The sequence below is a fragment of the Lactuca serriola genome, chromosome 7 (assembly GCF_051521515.1).
Source record: "Lactuca serriola cultivar US96UC23 chromosome 7, Lser_US96UC23_V15, whole genome shotgun sequence".
Taxonomy (NCBI): Eukaryota; Viridiplantae; Streptophyta; class Magnoliopsida; order Asterales; family Asteraceae; genus Lactuca; species Lactuca serriola.
The window spans coordinates 75,768,476-75,782,895 of NC_136414.1; positions in this window are offsets into that span (position 1 = coordinate 75,768,476).

A 14,420-nucleotide genomic window follows, 5' to 3' on the forward strand; every position below is an offset into this window, starting at 1 on the left:
CAGAATGTCGTTGGTCTTCACATTGGAATGTGATGTTATTCGTTGTAAGTCTATAAACAACATCAACAGCCCACAACAACTCTTTGGCACTATCAACAACACTCGTGTACTCCCCATCATTCAGAACTGCCCAACCAAAATAGGTACCAAGTAATTGTAAACCTACACATTAAAATATCCATCAATTAATCCAATGTATCCTTTTCAACTCAATAGTAAATATTCTACAACACAACATAACTAAATCCTAACCCCAAACTACAAACATGCCTTTAATTAACTATATATATAATTTAATTTACATATATACCATATATACATACCTTGATCACATTGATGAGACCCGCTTGAAATGTAGGTCACTCCTAGCAAATAAATTGCATCAAGATGATCTTCATGTGCTACTTGTCTCAACAAAGACAATCCGAAATCAAAATGGCCATAATAGAAGCACTCTTGCTATTGACAGAATAACAATATTAATATATAACATTAATGAAACAAAATATTAATAAATGGTATAGATTACATATAATTAATGAACTTACACATACAATTCCTAGTCTGAACATGGCTTCAAGTTATTATGCAATGCACATGTACGTATAAATGAATCAACATTCAGATTTTTGGGACCCATTCCATCAATCATGTCAATACATGTTCTGAAAAATTGAGGATCACCCCGCACTTCACACATCTTCTTTGAACTTCAAAAATTAAAACCACAGTAAATAACAAATAAAGAAGGTTGTATTTCATCAAATATACATTCATTAGTTGATGTTTATTGAGAATTACCAAAGTCTTGTTGAGACGATGTCTTTTGCAGATTCTGACCCTAATACTACAAATATCCGACTCAAAATCTCTAATGGGAGATCATCTAACGAACGGAGACTTCAAGTAATCGACATTCAACTAACAAAATAGACATTGGAGTAGTTGATTTCAATTCCTTTTTAAAAAATAAATGTAACTATGAAAAACAGTGTAACAGGGTATGGAAAAAAAATACTTACTTTATGATGATCTGGTCGCGAGGTGTACAGGAGTGTCTATTATCAGAGAAAATCGATTTTAAGAATGATTACCCTTCGACGATTTGGGGGGTTTTAGTGTTTCTATGGAGATTAATCGTCCGGAATAGTTGAGACGTTCTGAATGGTTGAACAACTGATAATGTCAGTGTGACGTCAGAGGTATGATGGCACCTCAACGCTTCAGAGTGCAAAAAGACCAAAGTGCCCTTGAAATCATTTCAAATATGTGAATACTAAGGATGTTTGTGTAAAACACAATATTCAAATATTATAACCTTTTGTAGGTAACAGTGGAATTTTGATTGTTGAAATGGAAAAGAAAAAAATAACATATATATCATAATCTATAATCTAATACATTAGTATATATATATATATGTATATATATATATGTGTGTGTGTGTATATATATATATATATATATGTATATATGTGTGTGTGTGTGTGTATATATATATATATATATATATATATATATATATATATATATATATATATATATATATATATATATATAAGCACAAAAGAGTTAGCAATATGAACTTTTTGGGCATTACAATTTTTGCCACATTTTTTTGGTAACTTTGACACTATTGGCCAGTGGAAACAAAACTTTTATATTTTGCCAAAAAGCCACAAAAAAAACTTTACATTTTTGCCACAATTTTTTAGCCAGTTTGACACTTTTACTCCTTATTATAAAAAATTATACATTTGGCACAATATACACGAAAAACATTTAGGTTTTTTTCACAATTCTTTAGCCACTTTGACACACTTGGGCTTTACAGTCAATAGTTTTACATTTTGACATAGAAAACACAAAAAAACATCCCAGGGCGAAGCTCGGGCTTTCTTCCTAGTTTACATTTATGTATTGATATTAAACCAAATTACAAATTACCTTCATCGCAAAAACCAGTAAACACAAAACATCTAGTCATTATCTTCTTCCTCCTCTTCTTCTTCATCCTCTTCTTCTTCATTGCTCAATGTACTATACTCATAACTACCCTCGCTGTCAGGAATACCATCGTTGTCGTCCTCATGAATTTCACCTTCTTCATCAATATTATTTTCATTATCTGAACTGTTGCTTGACATTTCGTGATCATCATCATAATTGTCTGTATCGGCTAGACTTTGATTTCATTTAATTCAACTTCATATTCTTGGAAAGCAATGTCTTTCTGTGGATGAATTTCATTGGTCCAACCATGAGGTTTAACTTTAAATACAACCCACTAATCTGAGTTGTTTGTTTTCGAACTTGGGTAAGGAATGTAACACACTTGAGTGGCTTGCATTGCTAAGACAAATGGCTCGAACTTGTTGTATTTTCTTTTGACGTTTATCTCGACCAAGTTATATTGTTTGTGAACCTTAACTCCTATGTTAAGTGTTGGATCATACCAATGACATTTTGTATCGCCCGTGTCTGTAGGCTAGGCATTAATGATGATGTAACAGTCTAGGTTAACCTTTGTAACCCGTCTTGAAATAATAAAGTTGTATTATTTGAGTGTTATGTATTTTATGCTTAATTGGGTGACTTAAATTAATTAAGGATAAAAATAAACGTCAAAATTAAATGTTAGATAAACCCGATATCTGTGAAGGATGTAGTAGTGGTTGTGACGAGGTTTCCGAAAATATAATGAATGCTGAAATCCGAGTTATAACGAAGAAGTTATGACGTGTAGAGGTTTTGCGACAGAACCAGCATGACACTGAATGACGTAAAATATGAATTTAAGATAGAGCTATATCCAACATTAGTTATCTAAACGGACATCGTAGAATACGTTAAACCCAGAGCGTACATAAGTAGAACGTCAAAATCTGACTTCGTATGAGGAAGTTATGATTTTTCGAAGTTTCGACTTAGCAGTATGCAGCCCAAATCTCGAGATAGAGATCGAGTGATATTGGCCGAAACAATCTAAATGAGAATCGAAGATCCCGTCGATAGTAGTCCAACGTTAAAAAGACAGATGAAAATGGATGTCAGATGAAGAAGATATGATTTTCTAACGGAGTTTTCCTGTCCCGGCCTACTAAAATAATATAATAAACGTTAAATTAAAAATTAGCCGACGGATTCTAAACGAGAGTTGTAGAGCATAATTTGACCTACGCGTGGATATAATGAACGTCGAAAACGGAGCTCGTATGCGAAAGATATAAATTTCTGAAGTTCGGAACACAAAAATCGAGGCTATGTCAGAACTCACGACATGAGCACAGTGGTCACAACGTGAGAACAGACCTGACGCCTTCCAGAGCAAGTGGATGAGTGACGCATGCAGTGACCTACAAAGGTCACGATGTGAGCATTAGAAACTCATGACGTGAGTGCAGAAATCTCACCCTATAAATAGAAATCAAGGGTAATCTGATTTTGGTTGCTCCTCCCTTACTCTCCCCCTCCGTATTACCTCGTTTTGCATGCAACTCATACCCCGAAACCCCGGTATCATTGCAGAGACCAGAAGCGAGTCCCAAAGCCTGAAGATCCCGAGAAGAAAAGAGTTTCTGAACCGAAGCTCTGCCTGCGAGAAGCCTGGTGTGTGAAGATCTTCCAAATTTACCGAAGGATACTACTCTTAGAGCCATAGTGATGTCCGATCATCTTCTGATCAAGTGAGCGTATATTCCCTTTCTTCTAACACATAGATACGAAGTATCTACTTTAGAATATGTTTTACGTGTGTATAAATATACGTGTTACGTGTGTATAAATATACGTGTGTATATATGTTATCCGTTTATTTGGGATGAGTATCGAATGCGTATCTTATCAGTTTTTAAGTAGCATATGAATGCATATGTATGTTGTTATCTACAAAAATGTTGGGTAGAACTTGGGTAGATAGTTGATGTGTGATAAACTAATGGAGGCTGTCACACCCCCGAACCGTCGGAAATAACAGCGGAACCGTCCGGGGGCGGGTGAGGTCAGGCATAGTATCACAACAGTTGTATCATAGCAAGCATAGTAAACACAACCAAACATTGAATACATAATAGAATAAGATTTACATTGTCATTAGAAAGTTTTGTTTCTTAGCAAAAGTAAAACAAAAAGACGTGACTCTAAGCGCCGACTTCACCAATAGTCCTGTAAGTACTTGTTTACTAATTTCCTGAGAATACAAGCAGTTTTGAAAGAATATTAACATAAAACTGGTGAGTTCATAAGCATTTTTGTTTTGGAAAAAAAAACATTTTTTTATTCTTTTGAAAGGTACATTATTTTCCTCCAGAAAACCTTACATATTCTGATACGGTAAAAGTTAGGTAAACATGATTTCTGCTAGTTCATCTTGTGAGCACTTAGTGTATAGAAATCATATACAATCTAAATCGAACAAACAGTCGACTGTGTGGTTCCGCCCCAGGCCCACAACCAAACAAGAAACAGGAGAAAAGGCGGAAGCCACACATTCCACTGGTTGTCAGATTCTCCTATACATAATCTTGAAGTATTCACTAGGTACTTACAACGTTATCCAGTTTTGATCTAGTGCTATAGATCGCCAAGAAAATCCCTTATTTTCTTATGAAAGGTATGATTAACCAATTCCTTCTATGACTTCTTAGTTTATACTAGTTATGTATAAACCAACATCGAGCAGACAGTTAATTGTGTGGATCTGCCCGAAACCCACAACCAAACAAGGAACAGGAGATGAGGCGGAAACCACACATTCCACAGTCTATCAGATTTTCTTCATACATAACTCAGATGTATAAACTAAGAAATCATGGAGTTATTAATGAAAGTTCATTATTTGATTTATAAACCATCTATTTATAAAATACCGGTGATTACCGTGGGAAATCCTACATTTCCCTTAAGTGAAAACAATTGAATTACTCGATTTAAACAAGAAAGTGTAAGTATCTACCATACTTATATAGACTAAACATAGTTTCCCTAAAATACCCTGGTTACTTAAAGTAGATTAGCCTTATTACATAAATAAAACTAATAAAGATGTGGTGAACTAATTCCTGAAGGTATTATTAATACCCTTTAGTAATCAAATCGGTTATTACTTTTAGGTTAGGTCACTTGATTCATTATTACAAAAGTTAATCTCTGTTATCTAGGTTGCGAGTCTTATAACCATACATTAACTTGATATGGCACGTAACGGGGCCAGTATCCTTTATGACTTCGTCACCCCAGGCATGGCTTCCTAACTGTAGCTAGCAGTTCAGGTGCGGGATAGTCAGTCCTGTATAGATCTATACACAACAGTCACGATCTCCCTACAAGAGATTCTGATTACAAGTGCTAGTCCTACACTCTCGAATTCGGAGGGAGTGTTACCAAGGACGTGTCTCCAACTTATAATAACAAATTTACAAGTAATAATATAGAAAACCCTTTTGTGATTAACATGAATCCTTTATAAAAAGATACATTTTGCTACATGATTCAAAATTTCATTATCCTAGTTTTTAAAACTGTTTCTACGAGTTGATTTCTTAATCGTTTGGTAAAAACTATTATCCATGTTAGAAGCATTATGAAAATATAATTATCTTAAACAACATATTTTATGTTGAGCACAAGTTTCCCTATACTTTTACTTGTATTCCGTCCCCCCCCCCTCCTGAAAACATTAAAAACACGGAAAAATGTAGGGGTATGAACTCACCTTGTGTGGATGGGTTGAAACAAAGATCGGTATGTGATGCTGAGTGCTAAGAGGAGCCTTGAACATAATTAGATAATATTTAACATGTAATAACATATATAGGAGTAAAAGGTTAGGGTATTTCACGACTAGACATAATGGGAAACCACTCTAAGGACTTGGGAAACACTTGAACTAAGTGTTAAAACCTTATGTGATTGAGCAAAGGAGGTGTATGGCCACCCTAAGGGTGTGTGCAACCATGGGTGTACAGTCCATGAGTGTACGGCCATACACTCATGATGAGGGGTGCTTTGTGGCGTTTCCAAGGTTTTACAAGCATCCAAGGAGTGTTCTAGGTTCCATACTTAGTGGTTTTGCAAGTTTAAGGCTAAATATGAACATCAAAGTGGGTGTTTACGGTTTCGGGAGGTGTGTGCGGCCATACAGAGGGGTGTGCGGCCGTACAGAGGAGTGTGCGGCCGTACTCTCTTCATCCTTGCCCAAAATGTCGATTTTTCAAGAGAACCAAGGCTAGGGTTGTGTCCAACTAGAAGATAGAGGCCAAATTCTCACTTTGGAGGGGCTTTAAGGTGTGTATGGCCGACCTTATGAAGGTGTGCGGACGTAGACCTTCAAAGGATGAAGAAAAAGGCCTAAGACATGAAGAATCAAGGAAATCTTTCGAATATAACAAGCTAGGGGATGAATCGCTTACATTTTTTATGCCTTTGGAGTGTTCGTGGGTGAAGATTCTAGAGACCGAAAGTAGTTGTGTGCAGTCAAATGAAGAAAAGGATGAATGAGAGGAATCTCCTCATATATTTAGGGGTAGGTGACCCACCACCCGGGTGAGCGGTTGAGGGGTGGGTGTGCGGCCGCACACCCATGTGTATGGCCGTACACTCCTCCCAAGAAGGTGTATGGCCCGCTTTTGCTGATTTAGGACTTTATAGTTCATCCCTAATCATAATCTTGCTTGTACTCAAGCCTAGAACACTTAAACGAACCCTTAAACAATGTTAATAGGTAACGGAGTTGCGTTTAACCTTGATAGAAGTTCCGGGTTATCACATCATCCCCCAGTTAGAGGGAATTTCCTCCCGAAATTGAAGCATAGAATACAAATAGAAGACTCAGAAAAGATGAAGATGATTCTTCCACGAAGTGTAGGATCTTGTGTAGCTCTGAGCGGTCTTCGTCTTGAAGTTCATGATGGGACTCATACCTAGTGCATCCATCATTGTATCGTGTACAAAAGTCGCATATAATTAAGATGGATAGGATGGTCAGATGGGTGACTCTTCCCCAGGTCCACAACCAAACAAGGAACAGGAGATAGGGCGGAAACATACATCCTAAGTCTATAGGACCTTAATTATATACCACCCTCGCGTGTACATTTAACATTGATAGGCTAATTGTATTTGTCCCTAGTCTCTGTGCTTGAACTTGGCTTGCTGCGCGAGTGGGAATCCTAGATTGATCTATCAAGAATGTTTAAGGAAGGTTGTGGGTGGATGACATACTTCTCATGTTCATCCTTTCGGGTTTCGGAAAGGAGATGTATTATTTGAAGTTCGCATCTAGTTTGCCATTATGTGTGACGTGGTTTTTGGGATTTGAATGGTTTAAGGCAAAGGGTCTCCTTAGGGACGTGTATGACGTAGACTTAGTCGGACTAAGCGGAATGACGTCGTGGAATTGCGCATTAAGTTAGTTTGGATGGAGCGTTTTGTTAGAAAATTTGTGCCTCGGGGTGTATATTTCTGATGTTTCCTGTTTTTGGTTCGACGTTAGCGGGTACTACTGGTATGAGGGTTCTGATATTTTGGAATTATGAACTTTTTATGAAATGATCCTTACTATGTCTCCCTATAATCGTTTGGCGTATACTAGTCATTTATAATTGACCCAAGCGTATAAATAACCCATCATAATTCACCCATTAGGGCTTCAAAGTTTATACGGATGTTGGGATTTAACTTGAACGAAAGAGTAATCAGAATTATAAGCAATTATTCGGGTTTTGAAAGTATAACAAAATATGATAGAGTTCCCTGTTGTTTCCCCATTTCTCTAGGGGTCAAACTCCTCCCGCTTCTCCATCGTTCTTCTTTGTTGGACAGTCTCTCTTAAAATGTCCCATTCTACCACATAGGTGAGACTTTGGACTAGACTTATCATTGGTAGTCGGAGTGATGCACTCGAATGGAGTCCTACAGGTGTAGGCGGTGTGTCCCTTTTTGTTGCATCTAGTGCAATGCGGCACTCGACAGACTCCACAGTGATGGTAGTTGCATTTGCTGCAATACGAGAGGTTCCCCAAGTAGGTTGTGGTTGGTGTACAAATAGCAGAGCTGACGGAGGTATTGAATGCCCCATTTTGTTGCCCTTCAGTAGGTCCTTGAGTTGAACAACTCCCTATCTTGTTCTCGAACTTGTGTTTCAGGGTATTAGGTTTAAAGTCAGGTGTGTCTTTTCTAGCAGGCAGTTGTTGTTGAAGTTGGTTATCACCACGATCAGGATTGTCATTAATACCCCCACTAGCATTCGCACAGCTAGGGTTAAGGATAGCCATGGCGGCTGCTACGGCTGCTGTAACAGCAGCTTGGAACATTTTTGAATCCATCTAAAGGTTTGGCATTTTACGAGCAGGTTGATTACGCTTCTTCGAAGGCATGATCTGCTACATGTCAAGAAAAGGAGTTTGTGACAAACAATTTTTGCCTCTAGATGTATTCTAAAAGTATATATATACATGAAAATTTCTCATTTTGTCATCTGGTTCTCATGGATTCGACCCACGTCCCTATAATGTGGTCCTAGTAGGAATAGAAGTAGGTTTTCTAGAATGATTAGAGACCAAGTGTTATCCAAACTAAGTTATCTTCGATTGGTGAACATTGATTTTCGATTTTTCGAAAAGATTTGGAAACAATCCATAATAAGACCCACACAACATAGTCTTATGAATCCTTTGCTGATCAGTTTAGTGGGCTGGCTGGAAAATTTTTGCATTCCCACCAGTGTTAGATGATATGAAGGTTTAGCTACAAGGGCAGCTCCCGGAATTAAGTCGATATGAAACTGGACTTGACGTTCAGGAGAAATCCTTGGAAGATTATTGGGAAAGAAGTCAGGAAACTTGCAGATTTCGAGGAAAGCTCTCGTGGTCTTTAACCGTTGCATTCTATTCACTCTATGAATTAGAAATGCAAAGCATTCCTTCAGTAAGTACTTCAGGGTTTTGATGTATGAAATGATATGAAATTTCGAACTGAGCTTATCACGGAAAATGGTGAGGGCTTCGTTAAGGGAAAGATTAAGACGAATCATTTTCTCGAAACAGAGGTTATTAATGTGATTGAAGTTCATCCCATCCATGTTGATTATAACATCGAAGCTTTCTTTAGGAAAAATGGCATGAGTTTGATGGGAAAAGACTGATCGTCCAGGGTAAGAGTACAGTATATGGATATGTTTCGCAGATGAAATGGTGATATGACTTTGATAAAGTTATTTAGTTCGCATGTTACTAATCTGAGATATACGTTTGCTAGCGATGACCTTTAACTGAATTAAGACTATTGTCTCTATAGTTGGTATTAAGATTACACAGAGCTAGGAAAAATTTGACCTACGAGTAGGTCTACAACATACCAACAGAGGGAAAACTTGACAGCATGAAGAACTAGTAAAACAGTACTTTACAATACAGACTTGTTTACGGGGAAAAGTGCTACTTAGAGCATAGGTAGGAAGGCCATTATTAACTAAAGGAAAGGATGAGTAAAGTATTTCCTACTAGCGACGGGTACTCCTCGAACGGATCCTTAAGTTAGCCAGCTGGTGCTCCATGTAAAGAAGGTGTCGCTCGAATACTCTTTAGGGTGCTCGGAGTTCCATGACTGCAGCTCGGGTTGGAACGAGCTCTCGCTGCAGGGCCTCATTGTCTCTCAAAGACCTCTCACAAGCATCTTAAAGGCGGATGGTGCGGACTGTATACATTCTCGCATTGGCATCCACTTCCATGATTCTGTTGAGGGCTGTCCTACCCTGTATTTCGTTCCGAGCAACCCTGCAGACCAGGATTGGTAGGACTCTATCTGCTGAGCCCCCTACGCTTAGATCGCAGAAGATTCTGTCTCCATTGAAGGGTATAGGTTGATCCTGCTCTTGACTCCATGCTTCCAGACTTTCCACCCATGGAGGCGTCGGGCCTTGAAAAATTGGACGAGGGTTAGGATTTCGGACAGGAGCCACCGGAGGTAGATTAGTGACTTCGGGCTCGGAGTCGGAACCTTCCAAATAGTTCTCGGCAAAATGATCATCTAAGGGGATGGCAGGTTCTTCTGGCTCATCATCGAGCCATCCACCATTTCCTTGGTTGGGAAAGTACGGGTCACCAGGGAGATGGAATTCGGCCATGCTATCTACGCGAGATAAGGGTAAAGGGATAGTTAATAGGAATTGAATCTAATAATACTTCCAGTGTATTATAGCTACATGATTGATTCTTGAAGAATGGGTTCTTGGGTATGTTTCTAGTTCGGTCGTTATAGCATCCTAAAATACTCCTATAGTATTATGACCATTATGTTTGATTCTAGAATTCTTTTGGTATCTAGGTAACTTTTAGGCTTGCTGCAACACCACAGTCACTCCCACGCACATGTTGGTCATGTCTCGAATGAATATAGTTGATCAGGCTATATTGATCCTAGAAATGATTACATAACTGCCCAGGTTTAACCGTGATGTCCAACATCTAAATACTTTTGTTTTGTTCTATTTATGATACTGATTCAGGTACTTAGGTATACTTGTATACTTTTTATAAACATACTTATATTTTGAAAGTATACTTTTAGTTTAGAGCACTTAAACCCCTTAGTGTTTATAGTTGTATACCATGTAAGGTTCGGTATACTCAGTTCACTATAATCAAGAGCTCTGATACCAATCTGTCACACCCCCAAACCGTCAGAAATAACGGAGGAAACATCTGGGGCAGGTGACGTCATGCGTAGTATCACAACAGGTGTATCATAGCAAGCATAGTAAACACAACAAAACATTGAATACATAATAGAATAAGATTTACATTTCATTACAAAGTTTTGTTTCTTAGCAAAAGTAAAACAAAAAGACGTGACTCTAAGCGCCGACTTCACCAATAGTCCTGTAAGTACTTGTTTACTAATTTCCTGAGAATACAAGCAGTTTTGAAAGAATATTAACATAAAACTGGTGAGTTCATAAGCATTTTTGTTTTGGAAAAAAAAACATTTTTTTATTCTTTTGAAAGGTACATTATTTTCCTCCAGAAAACCTTACATATTCTGATACGGTAAAAGTTAGGTAAACATGATTTCTGCTAGTTCATCTCGCGAGCACTTCGTGTATACAAATCATATACAATCTAGATCGAACAAACAGTCGACTGTTTGGTTCTGCCCCAAGACGACAACCAAACAAGAAACATGATAAGAGGCGGAGGCCAAACATTCCACTGGTTGTTATATTCTCTTGTACATAATCCTGAAGTATTCACTAGGTACTTACAACGTTATCCAGTTTTGATCTGGTGCTATTGATCCTCAAGAAAATCCCTTATTTTCTAATGAAAGGTATGGTTAACCAATTCCTTCTATGGCTTCTTAATTTATACTAGTTATGTGTAAACCAACATCGAACAGACAGTTAAATGTGTGGATCTGCCCTAAAACCTCAACCAAACAAGGAAGAGGAGGTGAGGCGGAAACACACATTCCACAGTCTATTAGATATTCTTCATACATAACTCGGATGTATAAACTAAGAAATCATGGAATTATTAATGAAAGTTCATTAGTTGATTTATAAACCATCTATTTATAAAATACCGGTGATTACTGCGGGAAATCCTACATTTCCCTTAAGTGAAAACAATTAAGTTACTCGATTTAAACAAGAAAGTATAAGTATCTACCATACTTATATAGACTAAACATAGTTTCCCTAAAAGACCCTAGTTACTTAAAGTAGATTAGCCTAATTACATAAATAAAACTAATAATTATGTGGTGAACTAATTCCTGAAGGTATTATTGATACCCTCTAGTAATCAAATCGGTTATTACTTTGAGGTTAGTTCACTTGATTCATTATTACAAAAGTAAATCTTTGTTATCTAGGTTGCGATTTTTATAACCATACATTAACTTGATATGTGTCACACCCCCAAACCAGACGGCGGAAACATCCGGGGGTGGAGGACTTCATTTGTAGTATCACAACACATGTATCATAGTAATCAAAGAACAAACAACCATTGTATTTAAAAGTATAATATTTACATGTGTTCAATCATTGTATATTGAAACCAAAATAGTTATACAAAAGAAGAAGATAAGACTCCTAATGGCTCCATCTTCTCAAAAAGCTCGGGGAGTACCTGTTATTATTTCCCTGATAATACAAGTAATTTGAAAAGAGAGTATTAACAATATGTTGAGTGAGTACATACGTCTTTATGTTTAAACGGGTGTCTTTGTATTTTGAATATGAAAACACTTCTAGAAAATCCCAAATTTTCTGTGGTATGTGAAAAGTAGTTTTATTCCCATAAAACCGTCCTATTTGTAAACCAATGTATTTGTAAAACTTGTATTTGAGAGTGTGCCTAGCTTCACCAGCTGTTATTGAAAACTATAGTATACCATTGTACTTTGCATTTTGTAAACTGGTAGTTTGTAGATGTACTTACGTTTAGTTGTTTATACACTAACGTGTTGTTAATATCTTTTTAATGAGTTATTATAACCATACTAAGACATGAACGCCTGAAACAAACGCTTGATGAGCGCTTAAAGTGTTGATAACAATTGCCACTCATTGGCGTGTATGCTTGACTGTAGCTAGCAGCCTGAGTGCGGGGTTGTCAATCCCGATATAGATCTACACACAACTTGTTTTCGATCCCTGGACTGGAGATTCTGGTTATAATGTCAGGACTTTACTTTGGTTGTCTAAAATGAATTAAACAACCTGAATTGAATGTCTCATAAAAAGCATATAAACGTTACATGTATATTAGTTATGAAAACCCAATCATTTTGAAATAAATGATTGACAGTCTGTTCTTGACTTAGTATCCCGAACATGTACTTAACAAGTGTAAACCCTTGATTTGTTTTGAATTAAAACCCTTGTTTCATGTAAAACAGTGTAGTCATACGAATTATTGCTCTATGTATCGTAAATTATACCTATTATAATTTATATGTACTTTATGAATTGGTAAATAACTATTTTTGCATGTAATCCTTTGCTCAACATGTTACAAATGGTGATTAAACTGATGAAATAACTTTTATTTTTATATACATATACAATTTTATATATAAGTAAAATTTGAACGACCTTCGGACAAATAACTGGTACTATAAGTCCACATCCAAACAAGGAAAAGGACCTAGAATGAGTTATTAGTCCTAACCCTTTTAAATCTTATTTATATTAAATTATATATACAAATATGTATATTTGGGAAAAATATAAGTTTATAAAAGAGTTCAATATTTGAAGTATTTTTGATGCTTTAAAATCATTTTATCGTGATTTGAAATCATTTATTTAAAACATAAAGTTGTTGTGTTATACTTGTATTTCCCCTTTAAAACAGTAGAAATTATGAAAATACGGGGGTATGAACTCACTTGATAGGTGGTAATTTGGACAGAGGATTATGCCTTATATAGGCCGAAGCCTCGGATCCGAGGATTATGCGAGGCTGAGAGTTTGCGAAGGGAAGCAGCTTCGGTTCGGAGGTGGTAGGCTCGGATTGGACCAGACCTCGGTCCAATGGGAAGAGGGCACGTGCGAAGGGGGTGTCCGAGGAGCGTGCGAGGGGTGTCTCCGGTGTGTCTCATGCGAGGCTATCCGGTTCTAAGTGGACCTCGGACTTGGTCGAATCAGGAGGTGACACGCGAGGCTACGGTCCAATCAGAAGATGCCACGTGGAGGCTCGCATGCGAGGGTGACGTGGCAGTTACTGTGCATGCGAATATTCCCGGTTTTTGCTATTTTTCTTTATTTTTTTTGCCAAAACTTGTAAAATTCATAACTTTTGCATACGAACTCTGTTTTTGACGTTCTTTATATGCACGCTTAGGTAAAATTATACTCTACGACTTTCGTTTAGACTTCGTGGGCTAATTTTGACTTTATTTGTAATATTTTTATTTTAAACAGACCGAGACTTGAATCCGTTATAAATTCATAACTTCTTCATACGACGTCCGTTTTTGTCTGTCATTTTACCGTTGCACTACTAATGACGAGACCTTCAATTCTCGTTTAGGTTGAGTTGGCTAAAAACCACTCGATCTTTATTTCGAGTTTTTAGCTGTATACTGCTATACTGAAACTTAGAAAAATCATAATTTCCTCATACGAAGTCAGATTTTGGCGTTCTTTTTATGAAAGTTTTCGGTTTAACATAAACTATAACTTTCATTTAGATTGTTAAGGCTAGAAAGCCTTTTATTAAAAATTCAGTTTTTACACTGAACAGTGTTTTGCCGGTTTTGTCGCGGATTTTCGATTGGTCATAACTTCTTCGTTATAACTCGGATTTCAGTGTTCTTTATATTTTTGGAAACCTTGTTACAATCTCTATCACCTGGTTCAATCCAATTTAGATTCTTTAATAATTTTTTTTTGAGGGTCAATTATGTAAATA